The sequence below is a fragment of the Lygodium microphyllum genome, chromosome 6, assembly GCF_053477565.2.
Source record: "Lygodium microphyllum isolate KBCC chromosome 6, Lygodium_microphyllum_v1.1.10, whole genome shotgun sequence".
Taxonomy (NCBI): domain Eukaryota; kingdom Viridiplantae; phylum Streptophyta; class Polypodiopsida; order Schizaeales; family Lygodiaceae; genus Lygodium; species Lygodium microphyllum.
In genome coordinates, this window is record NC_141140.1 from 159,529,869 (window position 1) to 159,549,081 (window position 19,213).

The following is a 19,213-nucleotide window of genomic DNA, read 5'->3' on the forward strand; positions in this document are numbered from 1 at the left end:
TGTCCTTTCACCTTCTTCCATGTCCTTCCATGGCTGCCAGCCATTTCTCTCTCCTCTTCTTGTCTTTCTCTCTCTACTCCTAGTCTTTCTCTCTCCTCATCACCCTCTTTCTCTCTCTTCTAGCAGTCTTTATCTCTCTTCTACACTCTCTCCCCTCTCCTTCTCTCTCTCCTGTCTCCTTCATTACAGTTGGTATTAAAGCCTAGTTTTTAGATCCTTCCTTTCTCTCTCCTTTCCCCCAAATCATAGTCTCATTTTCCAACCATAAACCCTACTTTTTGGGTGCACACACAAAGATGGCAGCTTTCTTGGAATCAGAGCATGAACTAAGTATGCCATCTGCATACAGCTGAAATTCAGAGGTCCCAGCATTGATTGCAACACTGATAGGGCGTTGTGACACAGCACACATGAGGGCATCTTCATCATTAGGGTTGACATCCTCATAGCCATCAATGGTGATAGTTTTCTTCAACTTCTTCAACCACTTGCAGAACTCGGATCTACCAGTGCCACTAACATAAGGATACCCATCCTCTGAGTTGATGCCACCATTCTTAATCACCCACTCAAACAAGGGGTCCATAAGCCCACCATTGCACCCATAATTGCTAAGCCCACAACTCACAAGCTCCTGCTCAGAGAGGCTCGCAAGCTCACCAGTTGCAATGGCATGGGCGCCCTCAATAGCCCCCACAGAGGAGAAGGCCCAGCAACTCCCACATTGTCCTTGGTCTTTGACAGGGGTGACGGCACCCTTCTGGTGCCAGTCCATGGCATGAGGGAGTGCATCAGATCTGCTGCAAGTAGATCGACGAACTTTCTTGAGGATGCCAACCTTGGCGACCGAAGGCGGGAAGCTGAGGTGCTTGGCCTTGAACTCCTCCAAGGTGAGATCTACGAACTTGTTGAGGCCTAGCCTATGCGTGTGTGGGCCGGCCTTACTATTGTGCTCATGGATGTAGAAGAGGTTTTGCTTGAAGATTTGGAAGCAAGGGACAGATCTCATGGTATCCCAGCTACTACAGTGGATTGTCACCAAAAATACACCCCAGTATAAGGGCTATCTGCAGGTCCCATAATTGTTGCTTGCCAATGGAACATATCTTCTGCCCACCGGACTTGCGCTGCATGAGGTGAGAATGACACTGCACCAAGAGACCGAGATTGACCTTTCCCCATGATAAGTCGTGATGCCTTCGGAGCCTGGATGCAAGCAGTAATAAGCAGAGGAGAAATCTCCTTCTTCAAGTTATCAGGAATCATCGCATAAAGCTTCTCAACAGAAGCGGTGAGCTGTTGCTTTGAAGAGCAATGCTGGGTACCTTGCCTCCACTTGACGTAGTATCTCTAAACATCCAAGCCCACTGTTCACTGAGATGCTTGCTAGATTTGATGGGGAGAAAAAACTCTATGTCATTCTACCCGATAAAGTAACAGATGGAGTGTGATAACACTGTGGAATACTGGGAGCACCACTTGGTTCAAACTGCGCTATAGCAGGAAAAGTAAGACTCAAATGCCCGCCAGTGAAGTAAACATCTTTAGATGATACTGTTGAAATCGATAGAGTAGCAGGAGAAAAAACTGCAATTGGCTCATGGGTTACAGGCAAGGAAGGATCTGCTGCTTTCTCCCGAGCTAACCTCATTTCCTCAAGCATTGTCCATTTTGATTGCTTTGTTGTTTTATTGTAGTAGTACTTTCTTCCATCAGCAGTCGTAAACTCTTTCCAAATAGTAGAAGCATCAGCTCGTTCAAGTGGGGACATTACCTCAAAAGATGCAGAGGTTGTACTCAATGGCATAGAACTCGGTTGAGTAATATTCATCACTAGAGGAGGACCAGAGACAAGAATTGGATTGGATATTGCAGGCCAAGGCTATGCATTAGCCTGTGTGACTTGAACAGGCTCTTGTGCCTGCTATGGAGTTGAACCTTGCATCATTGGTGCTGCAACCCCAAATGTGAAGTCGTTAGAGAATGGTCATGGTGCATCCTTGCAGCCGCAGATTTGCAGATGTCAAGTGGAGAAAGCATTGGATGATAAGTCTGATTAACTTTTAACACACAGTGAACAGTGTGCTGTATAGAGTGAGTGACATACAATAGCAAATAGTAGTGTGCAGATCTGATTTTCAGCGATAACACTAGGGATCTTTTGATGCTCTGATGTGGGAAACAATATAGGTCAGTTGCCGGTGCTAAGCGCTAAATCACATATGGGAAATTTTGATAACCAAAGTATTGTACAATACGACCTTGGGCAACACCTAGGCTATGTACCTTGTCATGAGGGTGGATCATACTCCAATGGATTTTATCAGCAATATGGCTATCATGGGCAACATGATTATGGCCATTATGGACAGCATGATTATGCTTACAAGCACTCCTTTATGCAGCAACAAAGTTCTTATGCAAGTCATGATCATGGACATGTACATGGTAGCTCATGCAGCATTGGTCAGCAGCATGCATATGGAGATTCTTATGCAATGCAGGTGCAGCAAGCCAGTGATTATGACCAACATCATGCCAATACCTATGCTCATGGACTTTCCACTCATCATATTTATGGTCAGCCTAGGATGCAAGGACACCATTGTAGTCATGTTGAACAATCATCATGCAATCTTGGGCATCATGTTTATGGGCAACAATATGGCCAAGGTTTTGGTAGTAGGCAATAGCAAATAGATGTATTTGGGTAGCAGCATGAACATTTTTGTGACATGCATTCTCATAGAGATTATGGATAGCATGACCAATGCTGTGGGATCAATGATCAAAGGCAGCATGCTTATGACGGTTATGCATGTGATGCGCAGCAAGGCTATTATCAACATATGCAGTATGGACAGCATGAATATCATTATGAGCAGCAGCCACATTGGTATGGCCATCCATATGGACAGCATGAGCATTCTGGTCATGAGCATGGACAGCCATCTGCTGTATATGAGCAGCAAGATGACTATGAGCAGCATGTTAGAACTATTACTGAGCTGACCGATGGTGATGAGCATGTGTGTAAATTGCTATCTAAGGCTAAACGCATTAGACACCTTACTAGTGATACAATACGGGAATTGCATGTTGCGGGCTTATGCTATCAATGTGCTAAGCCAATATCTTATAACCATCAAGCCACATGCAGGGCAAAGACTGTCAAAATACTCTTGGTATTAGAGTATTATGATGCAAAGGATGGAGAAGATATTTTTGAAGACCATTTTGGTATGGGTCCACAACAAGAAATTCAGTTCAAGAAAGAAGATCATGGGCAGCATGTGGATTTAGATGATCATGACCCGATGCGGAAACCCCCTCAGCCCACAGACCTAGAATTTGAATGCTTGGACATCACTAAGAATGCAGGGTCCATGAATATGCAGCACTTAGGGGCTGACACTGTCAAGAATCGCGTGGTGGAGGGGGTTGCTCAAGATGCTGCGCCGAACACACACAGAATGCACAAGGAGAAGCTCACTCAAGAGACAAGAAGAGAGATGGATGCCAAAACGTTTTCTTGCTGATTTCTTCTTCTTCTTCCACACTCTTTTACAATGTACACAAAGTATAGATAAGATACAACATAAAAGGAAAGTGGCTTACTAAGTCAAACAATGCATAACCGACTACACTAGTCGACTGGCGCTATAACTATGCCAGCTGTAAATAGGTGTAACAACCTGAATATAATAAGTAATGAGTCAGTGGCCATGTGAGAGTCATAATGACCACCAACGTGCTAAGTGTAGACGTGTGGACCCATCTAACCAGGCGGTCCATCATCCATGTCCACATGTGTTGAGCTTGCCATCTCAACAGACACAGTAAACTTTTTAGCTTATGCAACCCCATGTGTTGTTGACAACATCCAAGCGCAGACCGAGCTTAATCATATGATGCTTATGGCAGACTCGATGCAACAGCTAGTGGTTCTGACCATTCTAGCTTTACTTTGGATGGTAACCCAATGCATGGAAAGGATAACCACTTTCCATTTGACCCTGGTGGTAGTGCAGAGACCCATGCTTGCATGGATGACTTGTATGCTGGTGATGCTTACCATGCAAGTTATCCATTTGATCCCAGGGGTTAAAGAAAAGCTCTATCTACATCAGCACTCCCCCAGTGCAGTCCCCTCACCTTGAGGCGGCAACCTTGGCTAAAGGATAACTCGATTTGGGCATGTTTTGCAATAGACAGCCATCTGTTTTTGAACAGTTTTGGGCTTGCATTAATTGCACCCATGCATGAACTACCTGGGCTGAAAGTATGCTCAATGAGCTTCGATTTGACATGCTGGTGATGCTTACCATGCAGGTTATCCATTTGATCCTGAGGGTTAAATAAAAGCTCTATCTACATAAGCACTCCCCCGGTGTAGTCCCCTCACCTTGAGGCGGCAACCTTGGCTAAAGGACAACTCGATTTGGGCATGTTTTGGAGTAGACAGCCATCTGTTTTCGAACAGTTTTGGGCTTGCATTAATTGCACCCATGCATGAACTACCTGGGCTGAAAGTACGCTCAATGAGCTTCGTTTTGACATGCGGAACATCTTGTTTGGAGTTGCCCATGGCAAGTTATGATTAGTTTTCCACTGCAGGCCTGTTCGGGATAGCATGCTGTCCGGTGTTGTCCGGCCCTTCTTGTTTGGAATTGGTGCCTATCTTTGTACCGAGTTACCTTCTCCCCTCATGCTCACACTGCATACATGCTCATAGGCCACTGTTCCACAAGATTTCCCCCCCCCCCCCCCACCCAGCCATACCAATACGTCCTCTTTTGTTTTTGAGTGCAAAAACCTTCCGGGTCAAGATGGAATGTAAAGAATGGGATTAGAGGGTCTTACATGGGGTTAACATGGGGATAGCACATGCGAATACCCGATTACACGGATGGGGTATTTAAGGTATACAAGGACCTAGTTAGGGTACCATTTTATGAATATACATGTGTCCTTTCACCTTCTTCCATGTCCTTCCATGGCTGCCAGCCATTTCTCTTTCCTCTTCTTGTCTTTCTCTCTCTACTCCTAGTATTTCTCTCTCCTCATCACCCTCTTTCTCTCTCTTCCAGCAGTCTTTATCTTTCTTCTACACTCTCTCTCTCCTCTCCTTCTCTCTCTCCTGTCTCCTTCATTACATTTATGAATATCCATGAGGGTGGCTTTCTTAGATGCTAGATCCTCCAAAGCCTTACTCAATTGACTAGTCAGGGAATCCACTTTGTCCTGCAGGAAAGTATACACTCCTGTGTAAATTGACTGAAGCCAAGTCATCAGTGAAGTCTCCAATGTAGCCTGGACACAAGAAACTAGATGAGGAAGCAAAGGTCCAGCTAACATTGTTTGTAAGGAAGCAGGGATTTGTTTATCCAACTGCCCATCCCTCTGTGTTGCAAATACATTAGGACATGACAAGAATGAAGGAAGCGAATTGGTAGAAACAGGAGGAATGGAGTCCTGTGCAGGATAATCAGAAACTAAAATAGAAACGGGACTAAGGGGCCCTTAGTACGTAATCTTTTACTGCGAGAGAATCTGGCAGGGGGCTCATCCTCTGAATCAAAATTGGGTTGTAATGGAGGAGGAGTTGGAACAGAAGGTGGTGGCTACTTCAGAAGAGGAGCAGGATCAAGACTAGCACACCACTAGGAGGAGGTGCAAGGAAGATAATCTTTTGAAGAAAAACACCGTAGGAGACATTACTGGCCTGACCTTTCCGAACTCTCTGAAAATGATGATCCATCTTTGCGAGTATGAATGCTACCCAATTGAGCTTGGCTCCCTCCAGGATCCTAAAAGAAGTAGAGAATAGCTCCTTGGAGAGACATTTGGAAGCAGGCTTCCCTAACATGAACTTGTCTTGTAGAAACAAGCAAAGTTGTTTCCATATCGGGGAGATGTGAGCTACAGAAATCCCAGAATTGGTAATAACTTTGCTAGAGACCAAAGGGGTAGAGGTTTCTTTCTTCATGAGAGAAAGGATCTCCTCAGCTGTCAATAATTGATTTCCACTAGGGACGAAAGACGCTGAAAGAGGCAAACACAACGCATCACTAATATTGGTTGTGGATAAGTAAAAGCGTTGGTTATAAACCAAGCCAGATTGGTTCTTGTAGGATGCCAGGAAGGAGTAGCAAATCATGTTGTCTACTGGCGAAAACTTCAAATCCACAAAATGATGAAGACCAGCATGGCGAATGCAATTTGCCTCTAGGAGAAGAGCATAGCCATGCACAGTCAATGACACATGCTGGATGACAATAGGAGGAATAGAGGTAGATGCCATTCAGACTACACAAGAGACCCACACACACAACCAAGGAAAAAGAATAATTTCCTGCAAAACACAGACAAATCAACACTGATAAGAACATCAAAACAAAGGACATATGACCAGACCAGACTTCCCCAAACAATCCACATCCTTTGGAAAAAAAATTTACATAACCTACGCACTCCTGTGATGCCATGAGGCATATTTCATGGTGGATTCCGTGTCACGGTAGATTCTGTGAGGTTTTACGGTGGATTCCGTAAACTTTTATTATCGAGGCTCATACACAAAGTGGATTCTTTGTGCGAGAAGTTGATGGGGACGCCTATCCTTTTCGGGCGTTTTGTTAATTTAGTGTGTACATGGCTGATTCCATAGCGGGTGATTCTGCAAAATGCATATTAAATTAATAAACGTTTATGAGTTTAGAGTGCGCACTCGTGATAAATTAAGGTTAGGATTGGTTTCTAACCAATTGATTTATTTATGTAGCTGAAGACTACTAGGTATTCACTTTTGTCGATTTAATTGTATTATTTTACTAACGATTGTGAATGCTTCAGTTGATGTATAGAGATAGCAACAGTGGCGGTGGAAAGCATTGGAGGATAGCGTATATTCGAGTTTTCATCTATATTTTGATGGGCGCATACCTTAGGTATGGCACCTATATTTTGTTGCGCATATTTATCAAGGCGTTGGATATTTATTTATTATTTTTGTATGCGCATGGGCGCACGATTATGATATTTGTATTTAGACATTTTATTGGATATGCCTGACTTCTTGGGCACCCGCCCATTAGCTTTATTTCTATTTGGCACTAAAGCAAACTCAAAAGCCAAAAGCGTGCTATTTTGTAATTTGGCCTATTATTTGAGCTTGAAGATGATTAATACATAAAATACATGCTTTGTGGAGCACTCACACAAGGCATGGGGGGAGATTCCACCCAATTGGTCTCTTGTTCATGTCGTGCATGCTTTCTACCTAGAGTTTTGTGCAAAAAGTAGACTTCTTTTGTTCTTGGGGACCTTCTGACGCTTACTACGCGCGCTTACGGCATCCGACCTGTGCACCAGTGGTATCAAAGCGAAGCTGAGATCGAGAGCTTCCAATCGCTACCCATCTTGCGTGAAGGCGGAGCTCTTGGAACGATCGAGCTCTACACTGAGTTTCATCGCAAACGGTTGATACGGGTGGATTCCTCGCAGTCAAGAACCTCTGTCTACAGCCTTTGATCGCGAAGGACCGGCCTAAGGAAGCAGAGGACCACTCCTACATCTCTCTCTCCAAGTCATTTGAAACAGAGACAGTAAGCTTTATCTCCATATCCACAAGTTCAACAAGCTTTAAAATAAAGCTTAGGAAGTTAATAGTAAGCTTTATAAAAGCTTACTTAATAGAAATTCATCGACCAGTAGCGCGGCATGCTAACGCCGTAATCAGCGGCGGAAAAAACGGCCCCCCCTTAAAAATCGATGACAAACAGATTAGTCATAATCTTAGTTACATAGGCTTTCAAACTTCCAAAGTTACTCAAGTTCTGCAAGTTTTCTTACTCTGCAAGTCCTGCAAGTTCCCAAGAAGTCAAAACAAACTAACTTCAATAACTCCCATAAAGACTATTCCTGCGCAGAAGCACAGAACTACAAAAGTGTTCCCTGGAAGACTCTGTTCACATATGCAGATTTGGTGAACCAGTTTCAGCACACGCAAAAGGTCATACGCAATTTCTACGAAGACTACAAATCCCGCAACCACAAAAGACGAAGACCGTGAAAGCCAAACAAAAATTTATAATCCTTGTATACTCGACTTTGAGCTATGCTCATCCCACTAATTGGATTTTGAGAGAGAGGTCTTTTGGATTTTTACAAGATGACAGAACAAAATATGGACGATTTAATGGCTGAAGGCGATCTTCCCAAACCTATGATGGAACAAAAATTGGATTTAATTATGATGCGGCTCGATGAAGAACGAAGATCCTGACAAGCTTTGCAAGTTCAATTGGCCAATTTACAACGATCTACTATCGACAAAGATGGACCACAACCCAAAGATCCTATCCGACGTACCATCGATGCGACGCTTGAAGCTCAATCCATCCACAAAGAAACAAAGATAAGTAAAAGAAATTTCAAATTCCATACTTTCAATGGAACTCAAGATGGAAAGACTGTGCTTGCATTTATCAGTCGATTTGATGATTACTTTCATGAAGAGACATACGCTGAAAAAGACAAAATTAAATGTGTCACTAATCATTTAGTCGATCGAGCATCTCTTTGATGGACCGTGGTTCGCAAGAGCATTGATTTCCACGCATTCAATTAAAATTCATTTTCAAGGAAAACAACTTACATTGCATGGTATGCACGCATCTAATAATTTTCCACTGCTTACTCATACTCAAGCTAAACGTGCATTATGTAAAAGTAGTAAATCTTATTTAATTTGGGTCAATGAACTTCAAGCTAAAGAAAAACATATGCATCCTAGGCATAAACAATTCCTTGCACAATTTAAAGATTGTTTTGCTAATGATTTACCACCTGGACTACCATCTTCACGTCCTGAAGATCACAAAATAGATTTAATTCCTAGTACACAACCACCATGTAAAGCACCATATAGGCATAACCAGATTGAACAGAAAGAAATTCAAAATCAAATAGAAAATTTGTTAAACAGAGGATTAATTAGACCTAGTAGTTCTCCATTTGGTGCACATGTTTTATTGGTAAAGAAGAATAATAATACTTATCGCATGTGCATTGATTATCGTGCCCTAAATAAGAATACAGTTAAGAATAGATATCTGATTTCTAGGGTAGATGATCTTATGGATAAACTACAAGGTTCTGCCATATTTAGTAAGATAGATCTTAAATTTGGTTATCATCAAGTGAGATTAGATAAATCTGATATATTCAAAACTGCATTTAGAACACAATTTGGACATTATGAATTTCTAGTGATGCCTTTTGGATTGACTAATGCACCTGCTATATTTAGTCGAATGATGAATCGCATATTCTTGAAATATCAGCATTGTGTTATAGTATTCTTTGATGATATCTTGGTATTCAGTAAAAATGAGAAAGAGCATTATGAACATCTATCTTTAGTTTTCAAGTTGTTGAAAGATAATCAATTGTATGCTAATTTCGAAAAGAGTGAGTTCTTTTAAACAGAAATTGAATATCTAGGTCATATTGTGTCATCAGAAGGTATTAAGGTTGACCCTAAGAAGATAGAAGCAATATTGAATTGGCCCATACCCAAAACTGTACATGAATTATATTCTTTTCTAGGTCTTGCTAGTTTTTACAGAAAGTTTGTGCGAAACTTTTCATTACTTGCCTTGCCTTTGACTAAACTTTTAAAGAAAGGCATTGTTTATCATTGGTCTGATAATCAACAAAAATCTTTTGATTTATTGAAACATGCATTAATCCATGCTCCTGTATTACAACTACCTGATTTCAATAGACCATTCTTTTTAGTAGTTACTGATGCTAGCGGATCTGGAATAGGAGCTGTACTTATGCAAGATAATCATCCCAGAGCTTATTCTAGCTGTAAACTGAAACCATCCGAACTTAAATATTCTATTTATGATAAGGAATTGCTAGCTGTAGTACAAGCCCTACGTCAGTGGAAACATTACTTAATGGGTTCTGATTTTATGATTAATACTGACCAATAAAGTATTAGATATCTCCTTAGTCAACCCCAAATCTCTGACCGACATATCAAATGGGCAGCTTTCATTCAAAGTTTTCATCCCCTTATACAATATCAACCAGGAAAAGAGAATGTAATAGCCGATGCTTTAAGTAGAAGACCCACCATTCATAATATCTCTGTCATATCATTTGATTCCCTTATCCCTATGAAAGATACTTATCATCAAGACATTACTTTTCAAGCTGATTTTTGCAAATAACTTGATTCCTATTGATTCACTGTCTTACAATGATGGATTCATGTTTTATGAAAAGAGATTATGTGTTACAGTTCCATTTAGATCTTTTGTTTTGAATAAGATTCATTGTCCTCCATATCAAGGTCATAGAGGTATTATATCTACTTTGCGTACATTGACTGAAGATTTTTATTGGCCACATATGGACACTGATGTATCTAACTTTGTTTCTGAATGTTTAGTTTGTCAAAGAGTTAAGAGACATCATGGTAAACAGTATGGTTTACTAATGCCTTTATCTATTCCATCAAGACCATGGGAACAGATTTCTATGGATTTTATTACTGGTTTACCTAACACTAAAGCTAACCATGATATGATTTGGACTATTGTAGACAGGTTTAGTAAACAAGCATATTTCATTCCATGCAAGAAAACTTTAATAGCATCTCAAGCAACTCAACTATTTTAGAAAATTATTTTCACTGATCATGGTTTACCAAAAGTTATTATTTCTAACCGTGATTCTAGATTTTGTAATAATTTTTGGATTACTTTATTTGCTAACTTAGGAACAAGATTGATTTTTCATCTGCATTTCATCCTGAAACAAATGGTCAAATAGAAGCTACTAACAGTACTATTTTAGATCTTTTACGTTCTTACACTATTTCTAAACCACACACATGGGATACACATCTACATTTACTTCAGTTTGCATATAACAATATACCACACACAGCTACAAAGAAAGCACCATTTGAAGTGATTTATGGTTATAGATTGTCTACACCTGTTGCATCTTTATCAAATAAAATTCAAAGTGCTGATGACATTGCTAACATGCACACTACTATTTTTGATGAGGTTAAAGACATGATTGCCAAAGCCCAGCAATCATATACAAAGCAAGCCAATAAGAAAAGACAGGCCATGAATTTCAAAGTTGATGACTATGTTTGGTTAAGAATAGAAAAACGTAGATTACAAAGTGTAGATAAACACCCAGTTGTGAAAGTAGCACCTAGACTCTATGGACCATTTAAGATCATTCACAAAATCAATGACAATGCATTTAAGTTAGAACTACCACCACATTGGAAAATTCACAACGCCTTTCATATTAGTTTATTACGACCCTTTAGAGGCCAATTACTTGTACATCCTGTCTATGAAAACCCACCTTTGTTAGATGAAGAGACTGAAATCCTTGAACCTGAAGCTATTATAGATACTGACTTTATAACCACTAGAACTAGCCGTAGATATTCTAGATATTTGGTCAAGTTTAAAAACCATCCTGTTGAAGAGGCCCAATGGATGCACGCTAGAGAATTAAATGCTTTCCCCACTCTGTTAGCTCCACATTGAGATAATAGCAATTGAGGACAATTGCTATCCCACCCCATGGGTATGATGCCAGGAGGCATATTTCACGATGGATTCCGTGCCACTGTGGATTCCGTGAGGTTTTACGGTGGATTCCGTAAACTTTTATTATCGGGGCTCATACACAAAGTGGATTCTTTGTGCGAGAAGTTGATGGGGAAGCCTATCCTTTTGGGGTGTTTCGTTAATTTAGTGTGGACATGGGTGATTCCATAGCGGGTGATTCCGCAAAATACATATTAAATTAATAAAATTTTATGAGTTTAGAGTGCGCACTCGTGATAAATTAAGGTTATGATTGATCAATTGACTTATTTATGTAGCTAAAGACTATTAGGTATTCACTTTTTTCGGTTTAATTGTATTATTTTACTAACGATTGTGAATGCTTCAGTTGATGTGTAGAGATAGCAGCAGCAGCGGTGGAAAGCATTGGAGGATAGCGTGTATTCGAGTTTTCATCTATATTTTGATGGGCGCATACCTTAGGCATGGCACCTATATTTTGTTGCGCCTATTTATCAAGGCGTTGGATATTTATTTATTATTTTTGTATGCGCATGGGCGCACGATTATGATATTTGTATTTGGACACTGTATTGGGTATGCCTGACTTCTTGGGCACCCGCCCATTAGCTTTATTTCTATTTGGCACTAAAGCAAACTCAAAAGCTAAAAGCGTGCTATTTTATAATTTGGGCTATTATTTGAGCTTGAAGATGATTAATACATAAAATACATGCTTTGTGGAGTTCTCACACAAGGCATGGGGAGAGATTGCACCCAATTGGTCTCTTGTTCATGTCGTGCATGCATTCTACCTTGAATTTTGTGCAAAAAGTAGAGTTCTTTTGTTCCGGGGGACCTTCTGACGCTCACTACGCACGCTTATGGCATCCGACATGTGCACCATCATGCGACCGAAAGCTTCATGCTATGCAACAAGCAGACACCCTGATCCCACATAATCAATCAATCAATTTAAAAAAAACTCAAACACACCGTACCCCAGGCAATGACCAGACTCAAACAGAATCCAAGACTTGGACCAACAGAATAAAGAGAGATGAATAAGACCTACATCTCGGACTTAACAAATCCCAATCCCTGTAAACACATTGCATAAACCTATGGTGCAATGAATGTGGATGCGTGAACACTATTGAATTCATTTTAGCTATGTACAAATTAGATTGCAGTTTATTATTAATTAACCATTAATGCATAGTGAGTCGATTCCACAATCTCAACCCCTACTTAGACTGACTTGACTCACTGGGGGTCTCTAAAAATGCAATTCATTGTTACAACTTACGTGATCTATGGTGCAAAGCGAATGCATGCATGACGGTGGGGGTTCATTTTAATTACAAATAAATTGTGTCTGTAGCGCGTGTACAATTACATAGCTCTTTGCATAGCTTTGGACTATCCTTTCTTTCTCTGACGTATTTCTATCTTTTCCTCTCCTTCTCTAGTCTTTCTCTCTACTATCTATAATATTCTCTCTCCTTTGCACTCCTTTCTCTCTCTTCTCTATTTTTTTCTCCTCTCATGCCTCTCTTACAATTTGGTTATTTTTGGGTAGTAATGGATAGAAATAACTCAAATCTTCTCAAGGTCAATCTATCTAGAACTAGTGCATAATTACATATTGTTAGTTTAAAAATTAGGGCTATGGATAGACCTCATGCCCCAATCCACTGCAAGTAAATTACATGCCCCATCCAGATCAATTGAGCATTTTTTCACATGTAATCCATCAAGTTGTTGATCACAACCCTAATTTGTTTTTAGCATTTAGGGCGACTCATTCTACATATCAATCAAAAGCTATTTTCTGGTATTTCCAAACCAAGGATATTTTTCAGGACCAAAAACAGGCCCAACACTGGCTCTCTAGCACTATTCAGTACCTCTCACACTCTAAGACAACACCCACACACGGCCTCGCAGACAGGAGCGTCTAAGGCACACTCTACTCTAACCACTAATATAGATATGGTGTTTGTAGTGGAATGTAGTCCAACGATTGCCCTTCCCTTCTACTCAAAGGAGATCCCACATTTTTTGGCATAAATCACCACGTAGTACAAACATGGAGGAGGCACCCCTTGACTGAATGCCATGGCCCCATTGCAGCTCTCCTACACCTCAAGGATTGGCCCCAAGGTGCACTGCCTCAACATAAAGAACATAGGAACATACTCCACTCTTTGATTTTGGACAATCCATGAGACTTCAATGTTTCCTCACCAAGCACTTTCCCTAATAACCGATCGTCTAGCCTACAGCAAGAGTATCCTTACACACTCCACATTGGTCATTTATTTGGCAATCAAGTGCTATGCATCCAGGTTTTATACCATGTAACGCGTTATTGCGGCATTGCTAGAGGCTAGCACCGAATTTCTTCGTGCTACTAGTCTCTTTAAATTTAAATTTGCATCGGCATATATTCTTTTCGTAAATCAAATAAATAGGAATTTAAAACATATTCAATGATTACTCACTTTCACAACCCCTCTTCCCCCTAACCATTTCGGTTTTGTAGTGTTGCATAAGTGTAGGGTTCATTTTTTTATTATTTTTCAAATAAAAAGTAATAAAAACGTACTTTTACATTTAAAAAAGGCTAAACTAAGGCTTATCCCTCATGCCTCAGCCTTGTTACACATTCACAAACATGAATCATATTTTTTCCTCATTATTGAGCGCAAAAATCTATTTTTTCTCCCATTTTCTCTATTTTTCCTTATTTATTTGTCCCAAAAGTTATGATATTTCAAATTTATTGATTTATTCTGATCAAATATTCTCAACATTATTTTCCTATTGATTTTCATCTCATATGACCCCAAAAAACCCAACAAAACTCCCAATTTCCATCATTTTCATAAAAACCACAACTTGCAGGTTTTGCATGTTTTGCGAGAAATCATTATACCATTAAATTTTCTTGTTTCTTCTACATTTGAGAGAGAATGCAACATAGGAAATCAAGAACAATCATTATCAAACACTTTCTTCAACCATTTTTCATCAAACAAAAAGAAGGATCGCTTACTCATAGGAAACGCGGGTTTCAAGGCACGTATCTCGAAATCGGGAGGCCCCGCTGACACTTCTCATTTTCCACTAACTCACTCCCCTGCCCCAATCCATGTCCTCTATCACTTCAACATCATCATTTGATCCAAATTCTTCATCACACCCCACCCCCTTCTCTCTTGAATTGATCCATATGAATGGGCAGCATGAGGAGAGAGGAGAGAGGAGAGAGGAGAGAGGAGAGAGAAAAACTAAAAATCAGAATTTCATTCCCTTCATCGTATTACACATGGCTGCCATCAAAATCTTTCCCTTTCCTTCTCTTCAAAGGAAAATCCAACACATTTTGGTATAAATCACCAGCTAGCACAAACATAGAGGAGGCACCCCTCAGCTGAATGTCGTGGCCCCACTGCAACTCTCCTACACCTCAGGGATTGGTCCCAAGGTGTGCTACCTCAACATAAAGAACATAGGAACATACTCCACTCTTTGATTTTGAATGATCCAGGAGACTTCAATGTTTCCTCACCAAGTACTTTCCCTAATAACTGATCGTCTACCCTACAGCAAGTGTATCCTTACACACTCCACATTGGTCATTTATTTGGCAATCAAGTGCTATGCATCCAGGTTTTATACCATATGGCATGCAAAATATAGAAGTGTATGACCATTGTGTGAAACCATTTTATGATTAGAAATCAATCACGTGGTGTGCAAAGTAATTCTTTAATGATTTTCACCCTATGCGTTATTGCGGCATTGCTAAAGACTAGCACCGAATTTCTTCATGCTACTAGTCTCTTTGAATTTACATTTTCAATGGCCTACATTCTTTGCATAAATCAAAAAATTAAAAATTAAAAACAATTTCGATGATTACTCACTTTCATAACCCCTCTTTCCCCTAACCATTTAGGTTTTGCAACGTTACATAGGTGTAGGGTTCATTTTTATATCATTTTTCATATAGAAAACGATAAAAATGCACCCTAACCTAAAAACAAGGCTGAAATGAGGCTTATCCCCCATGCCTCATCCTTGTTACACATTCACAAACATGAATCATATTTTTTCCTCATTATTGAGCACAAAAATCTATTTTTTCTCCCATTTTTTCTATTTTTCCTTATTTATTTATCCCAAAAATTATGATATTTCAAAATTATTGATTTATTTCGATCAAGTATGCTCAGCATTATTTCCCTATCGATTTTCATCTCATATGACCCCAAAAACCCCAACAAAACCCCCAATTTCCATCATTTTCATAAAAACCACAACTTGCGGGTTTTGCGTGTTTTGCGGGAAATCATTATATCATTAAATTTTCTTGTTTCTTCTACATTTAAGAGAGAATGCAACATAGAAAATCAAGAACAACATCATCAAACACTTCCTTCAACCATTTTTCATAAAACGAAAAGAAGGATTGCTTACTCATAAGAAACGTGGGTTTCAAGGCGTGCATCTCGAAATCGGGAGGCCCACTGATGCTTCTCCTTTGCCGTTGAAGCACTCTCCTATCCCAGCCTATGTCCTCTATCACTTCAACCTCATCATTTGATCCAAATTCATCATCAAATCCCACTCCCTTCTCTCTTGAATTGATCCATATGAATGGGCAGCATGAGGAGAGAGAAAGACTAAAAATCATAACTTCATTCCCTTCATCATATTACACATAGTTACCATCAAAATCTTGCCCTCTCTACATAGATCAGGGATCTCCCTCTCTCTCCCTTGAATGGATCCATATGAATTGGCAACATGAGGAGAGAGGAGAGAGGAGAGAGGAGAGAGAAAGACTAAAAATAGAATTTCATTCTCTTCATCATATTACACATGGTTACCATTGAGGGCTGAAATGATGAATGGGTTGCCTCATACCCATCCAACCTCCAATCCTCACTAAGAGAACTAAAGAGGGGCACCACCTAGCCAAAGGGAGGATGGGCTAGGACATCCTTTTTCTGAAAGAGAATCAAGAGAACCAAGACACAAATTTACAAGAGAGAATATATGTACTAGACACCATATTAGAATATGAGAGAGAGATGAGAGGAGAGCGAGATAATAGGAGAAGAGATAGAGGAAGCTTGCCATTATGCTACGTGGAATGAGAAGATGAGAAGAGAGGGAGATAATAGGAGAACAGGTAGAGGAAGCTTGCCATTATGCTACATAATAAAAGAACTCACTCATAGCTCACCTCAAAGAGATTAGGGTATTCTAGAGTGCTCTCATGGGCTTGTCATTGTCCTTCTCCCTCTTCATTCTCCATGGGCTCTTTATATAGCCTCCATGAGGGATTAGATTAAGTTAATCTTCTTGATTAACATAATCCTAGATTATGTATGGCATCTTTGAAAATATGGAGAATAGTGGATGGGACAAGTCCCCACCTTGGTCATCATGCAAAAAGCCAAGGGTGGTGGTAGACAAAATAGAGAAATGGAGCTAGATTACAAGAGGTGGGTGCCCAAAGAACATTATTATAATATATTTACAAGAAGGATAGAGTGGAAAGTTGGTGTGGTGAAAGAGAGAAGCAAATTGCATGTAGCCAGCAGTCTGCGCCTTCGTAACTTCAAATCCGTGAGGAATTTGAAAAAAGTTTCTTCTGCAACTTTGTAGACCAGGTCGAATTCGATCGGGCATCGTGGAAATTTTCTTGAAATTTTCTTTTTCTTGGGAGTTATCGAGATTATAAAAAACGGCTTCCAAAAGCTGCTTTCACTTTAGTCCCCCATATATATATAAATACATATAAGCATGTGACAGAAGGGGTCCACACTTGTAAGCTTTTATGTAAGATCCAAATGACACCATGATGTGGATATTGACTTGTGTGCTAGGGTGAGTTGTCCTCTAATGATGGTGATAGATTCCAAATCTTAGTGATGCAAGTGGAGCCCATGTGTAGTTGGAGGCTAGTCCTTTGAAAAATCTATGCACTCACTCAACTCCTAGGTGTAATCCATTTTCATCTTCACTAAGATAACTATCCCTTTTACCCTTTACATTGACATACCTCCTAAGAACTTGTTCACCCCATTTTCTAGAGTTATCATAATCGAGAAGCAATGTAGCATACCTAGTGCTTCAAGAGTAAACCCAAAGTGATATGGTAAGCTCTTGATAGGGGCTTTGGCCAAATTTTGTGGTAGTAATCCAGGTTGTAAAAAACCCGAATCATTAGCCCTCCCCTTAGGCTAGAGGTATTCATGCCTTTAGCTTGATAATGATGGTCCAATAGAGCAAGGAGGACTGCACCCCTCATTGGTTGCTCTTCATTGAAGGATTGCTCCAAAGTGTTCATATTTCTTTGAAAATAAGGCTTCAGTCGCCATCCATTTACCCTTGTCTTGTGAACCTTCCCATCCATGTCACCTAGCTTATAGCTGCCATTTGGATATCTCCTTATGACCATGAATGGCCCTTCCCACTTGAACACAAGTTTAGCATCCTTTCTATTATCAAAGCGGTTATCATAACGTAGCACAAGTGATCCTTCCCTTATGTGTTTGCTAGCCAGCTTCTTATTAAATGTATTCCTTCTCTCTTTAGCCTGCATGGAATAGTGTTGGACTGCTGCTTCTCTGTCTAACTCCAGCCTCTCTAGATCTAAGATCCTTTCCTCTAACTTCTTATCTTGATTCTTCTCTCGATTGGCTACTAAAACACGCAAACTGGCCAGTTCCACCTCTATAGGAAGCAAAGCCTCTTGGCCATAGACGAGGTGAAATGGAGTATAGCCAAGTGAGGTTCTAAATGAAGTCCTGTAGGCCCAAAGAGCTGCACTCAATTTTTTATCCCAGTGCTTGGGGTGCATGTGTACTTGCTTGGTAATTATTTTACAAATCAGCCCATTCACTTTTTCGACCAAACCATTACACTGTGGTGGGTAGTAGGGAGTAGAGTGCATGTGCTTGATTTTTAGCCTTTCCATTAGCTCCCTTACTAGGTTCTCCCTAAAACCAGGACCCCGATCTGAGATAATTTCCAAAGGTGTGCCAAACCTGCAACAAATATTTTCAAACACAAATTTTTCCACTTCTTGGGCTGTGATTCTACTAGTTGCTGAAGCCTCTGCCCACCTCGTCATGTAGTCCACACCCATTATGATGTATTTCTTGCCATACTGGGTTTGTGGGAGTGGCCCTATTGCATCAATCCCCCATTTCTCAAATGGGCCATATGTAGTTATGGGATTTTGTTCCTCATGCACTAGCTTCCTTGGTCCGGCCTTTTGGCAATCGTCACAAATGCGGCACCAATGTTGCACATCTCGATATAGACTAGGCCACACAAAACCGGCTTGGAGAATCTTCCTGTTGGTTATTTCTTGAGCAAAATGTCCGCCACAAACCCCCTCATGGTAGCTCTTAATCACATCCATAATCTCATTTGCTGTTGGCACCCTTCTAAGTACTGCATCCTTTCCTTTGCAATACAACACATCATTTATCAAGCGGTATTTAGTGGCCTTAGTAGCCAGCCACCTTCTCTCACTCTTACTCATATGTGTAGGTGCCTCACCA

The 19,213-nt window shown here is 40.3% G+C and overlaps 1 pseudogene; it reads right to left on the reverse strand.

The window, feature by feature from the left end:
• Positions 1-271: 271 nt before the first annotated feature.
• Positions 272-811, reverse strand: LOC148035337 (cysteine proteinase COT44 pseudogene; annotated as a pseudogene).
• Positions 812-19,213: the final 18,402 nt, after the last annotated feature.